Genomic DNA, 4831 nt, shown 5'->3' with positions numbered 1-4831 from the left:
TGAAATTAGAGATTTTTACTCTTTCTTTCCTGGTTAGGTTAGCTAAAGGTTTATCTACTTTATTGACCTTTTGAAAAAACCAACTTTTTGATTTATTAATCTGTTGTATAATCCTTTTGTTTTCAATTTCATTTAATTATGCTCTAATTTTGGCTATTTCTTTTCTTCTGCTGGGTTTGGGATTGGAATATTCTTCCTTTTCCAGTTGCTGGAGATGGTATTGCAGAGGTTCTGATAATTTGTGTCTTCATTATCATTTTGTTCCAAAAATTTGGTTATTTCCTTCTTAATCTCATCTATGACCCAGCTATCATTCAGTATAAGATTATTTAGTTTCCATGTTCTTGTATGAGTATGTAGATTCCTTTTGTTACCAAGTTCAACTTTTATTCTGTGATGGTCCAAGAAGATGCAAAGAATAATTTCTATTCTTTTAAATTTGCTGAGGTTAGACTTGTGACCTAAGATATGATCAATTTTGGAGGATGTTCCATGGGCTGATGAGAAGAATGTGTATTCAGTTTTGTTAAGATGAAATGTTCTGTAGATGTCTGTTAAATCCAATTGTTGAATGGTTCAATTTAAGTGTAAAATTTCTTTGCTTAGTTTCTTATTAGAGGATCTATCCAACACTGCCAAAATCTCTGAGTACTATGGTGCTGGAGGAAAACAAGTTGCTCATGTCTGTTAGTCCCTTTTATAAATTGAGGTGTGTTCTGGTTTGGTGCATAAATGTTCATAATTGAAATCTCATCATGTTGAGTGTTTCCCTTAACAAATGTGAAGTGACCATCCTTATCTTTCCTCACTTTTGTTGGTTTAAAGCCTATTGTATCTGCAAATAAAATTGCAACACCTGCTTTTTTCTGCTTTCCATTTGCCCGGAATATAGATGACCATCCCTTCACCCTGAATCTATATTTATCATTTAAGGTAAGATGAGATTCATGTATGCATCAGATATCTGGGCTGAGTTTTTGTATCCAGTGAGCCAAACTATGCCTCTTTAGAGGACAATTTAAGCCACTCACATTAATTGAGAATATTGATAAGCCGGGTAGTATTTTGGGTTTTTTGAAAGTCCAGTGGACATTTTTAATCCTTTCATCACCAGTGAAAGTTCGAATTTGATCAAAACTTTCTGAGCGAGTTTACTTTGGTAGTAGAGGATTGCACTGGTCATTAGGGAGGATAGGTTTGAGAGTATCCTGGAGAGCTGGTTTAGTTATAGCAAATTTCTTCAACATGTGAATGTCATTAAAGTATTTAATTTTTCCATCATAAATGAAACTCGGTTTAGCTGGATACAAGATCCTGGGTTGAAAGTTATTTTGTCTTAGGAGATTAAAAGTCGATTACTACCCTCTTCTAGCCTGAAAGGTTTCAGCAGAGAGATCTGTGGTCATTCTAATATTCTTCCCCTTGTAGGTTATGGTTTTCTTACATCTGGCTGCTTTCAGAATTTCCTCCTTCATATTAACTTTGGCAAAGTTAATTATAATGTGTCTGGGAGGTATCTTATTTGGGTTGAGTCGTGCTGAGGTTCTGAAACTGTCTGCTGTTTGAATTTCAGAATCTCTTGGCATTTCTGGAAAGTTCTCCTTGATTATCTCATGGAGTAGAACATCTGTGCCTTTTGAAGCAACCTGGTTGCTTTCAGGAATTCCTATAAGATGGATATTAGTTTTCTTTGAATTATCCCAGAGCTCTCTGAGAGAATGATCCATTTTTGCTCTCCACTTCTCTTCCTCTTTGAATCTTTGGGAGCATTCAAAAGCTTCAGTTTCAATGTCAGAAATCCTTTCTTCTGCAGGATCTGTTCTGTTACTGAGGAATTCTACTATATTTCTCAGATTTTTGAGGGCTGCAAGTTCTTGTCTCAATGTGTCAAAATCTTTGGTGATTTTGCCTTTGACTTCATGAGACAATTTTAAAAATGCTCCTTGAATTTCTAATTCTAACTTTACCTCCATTCTATTATCTTATTTGCAATTCAAATTCTGAATTTGATTTCCGACATCTCAGCCATTTGTTTACGAATGGGATCTTTTGTTGTGTCCACCTTGTCGTTCCTTGGGGCAGTTGGTCTACTCTGGTTATTTATGTTGCTGGAGTTTTTCTGGTGAGACTGTGTCTCAAAAAAAAAAAAAAAAAAAAAAAAGAAGCAGGTGGGAGACGATTGGTAAATTCACACCCAATGGGTACAATGCACACTGTCTAGGTAATGGACACACTTATAAGTTTGACTCAACTGTATAAAAGCAATTTATGTAACCAAAATGTTTGTGTCCCTGTAATATTCTAAAATAAAAAAATTCTTATATATGTATATATATATATACACACACTGTAGTCTATCAACTGTGTAATAGCATTCTATCTAAAAAGATAATGTGCATATGTTACACAAAAATACTTTATTGCTAAAAAATGTTACTGCTATGCAGCCTGACTTCCTGGTGGCCCTGTGGGGCCTGGGCATGCCCAGTGCTGGCGCAGCAGCCTGGGCCCTGGGAGCCTCCAGGCGGAGCTGGTAGCCAGGCTCGGAGGAGCTGAATGCCATGCGGAGGGCCAGGGGCTGGGTTGGGGCAGCAGCAGTGAAGCTGCTAGTCCTACATGATGAGAGATTTTGGGGTGCTTCTTTCTCCTCTGTGTAGTCGATAGTTTGGGTGGTGAAGAGATGGCTGACAGTGTCAAAACATTTCTCTAGGACCTTGCCAGGGGAATCAAAGATTCCATATGGGGGTATTTGCACCATCTTAAAGTTAGATGCTAGAATCCAGCAAAAGAGAGAGTGGAGCAGCACCAAAGAAGGGTAAGCAGTATCCTGGCACAGAGGGGAGCCCAGAGCACAGAGCAGGAGCAAGAGAGTGAGCCACATATTGTTAATTGAATTTTCCAGGGTTGTGCTTAGAATGGTGGAGTATTCTGGTGTAGTCTCCTCTTGTTTTATTGAATGTTTATTCCTGGGCTTTAGTATGTAACAGCCCTAATTATTGGTGATCTATCACCTGCATGGAGTTTTTTGGTCCTGGCCGGAATTCTTCCTCACATCAATTTTTAGTGCTCTCTGGGTGCTCCCCCTGTTTGTCATGAATACCATTTGGTTTCAGGATATAGCTGACCTGGCATTTGAGGTATCACGGAGGAGGCCTCATCCATTCTCTGGTGTCAGTAGAATAATTGCTGACATTCTTTTCAACTTTCTGTTGCAGGCTCTTTTTCTTATCCAGGGAATGTTCGTGAGCCTCTTTCCTATCCATCTTGTTGGTCAGCTGGTTAGTCTCCTTCATATGTCCCTTCTGTACTCACTGTATTGCTTCACATATCATTGGCTCAATAAAGGAATTGAAATGCACCAACAGTTGTCACACATAGAAAGGAACTGGCCTTACTACTTTGGGTTTAGTTTGCTGTTGGCTTTTCTCATGGCAATATAGTCCTCATACATTGTCAGTGGCTGCCTCTTCTCTATCCTCTTTTCTTTATTCATTATCAGCGCCAATGAAGCAAAGACCCCTGGAAAAGCATACCTCTTCCAGTTACAGCTCTTCTCCTTGGTGGTCTTCTTAAGCAACTGACTCTTTCACAAGACAGGGTACCTGCCTTCTGCCTTGAGCAGCTCAACTTCTACAGAGATGTTCCCTTTGCCACATCCATCTCCTGCCAAACCGAAAGCTGCTGCCGGCCACTGAGCTGCCTGCCACCCAAAGGGGATGGGTGGGAGTTGAGGGAGGCTGCCAGGGGCCTTCTGCATATTCCCTTCTCTCTGCGGAATTGGAAGGTTTGTCTCCGGTGCACATAAGGCAGAATCTTCCTGACACCAGTGTGTAGATTCTTAACACCACCTGAGTCTGAAAGGACCACAGGTTTTTCTGCAGCTGTTTTCTAGCCTTGCCATCCCGTGTCTGGATTTTGTTTTCTCCCTGTGCCATTTACCCTTCTACTTTCCTGTCTTCCACTACCCTTAGATGAATGGGTTTTGTCAATCTAGCTGTTGTATTTTGTGGATTTGTTATTTTGTTTTTCTGTGAAGCACATACATTGGATGTGGGAGGTAAAGGAGGATCTCAGTTGCTCCTGGTCACTCCTTTTATACCCATTACCGTCTTGTTTCTTGTATTGTAACTCAGGTTAGGATTTGGTCTCTTAAAAAAAGGAAGAAAAATTAAAAGAGCCTGAAGAGATGGATGGGACAGGAGGAAAGACCTCAAAGCCTAATCTTCTAGGTTTGGGGTGATTTTTTTCTTCCCCTTGAAGGGGAAGATCACTGGTACATTAAATCCCCTCAATTATGGGGAGATACCAATTTTGGCAAGTGCCACTGCAACACGATACTCAGAGACCTGAACTTTTAAACTCTGGGGGAACAGAAATTTATTGTTGGCCCCTGCCAGGTCTGTCTGGTATTGCAGAGGAATATTAGGTGCTGCACATAGGAATTGAAAGGGTAAACTTATTAAACCCATAAAATCTTGTGATTGGTTGGTATTTTCCTGTCATCAGAAACTAAATATGGGGGAAATGTCAAAATACTTGTACAATTTTTAAATTTCACAATTAAACATGAGCTGGTTTCCCACACACACACAAAAAATGATACTGATAATCTCAGCCTTCACTGAGTTGTAATCACTTTGGGTGGAGAGTCTTACTTCAGTATTGATGGCTGCTGAATGACTATGGTGGTGGTGGCTTAAGGGTGAGGTGGCTGCAGCAATTCTTTTTAAAAAAGACAAAGAAGTTGAAGGATTTCTCTGTAGCATGAGGTGCTATTTTGTAGCATTTTACCTACAGAACTTCTTTCAACATTGCTGCTGTTTTATCCTAT

The 4831-nt window shown here is 39.8% G+C and overlaps 1 pseudogene; it reads left to right on the top strand.

Moving 5' to 3' along the window:
* The first annotated feature begins 2680 nt into the window (after window positions 1-2680).
* On the top strand, window positions 2681-3573 carry LOC100941025 (annotated as a pseudogene).
* Window positions 3574-4831: the final 1258 nt, after the last annotated feature.

This window comes from Otolemur garnettii, unplaced genomic scaffold (assembly GCF_000181295.1).
Source record: "Otolemur garnettii isolate 467f Iridium unplaced genomic scaffold, OtoGar3 scaffold00025, whole genome shotgun sequence".
NCBI lineage: Eukaryota > Metazoa > Chordata > Mammalia > Primates > Galagidae > Otolemur > Otolemur garnettii.
This window is presented reverse-complemented; position numbering and strand designations above follow the sequence as displayed.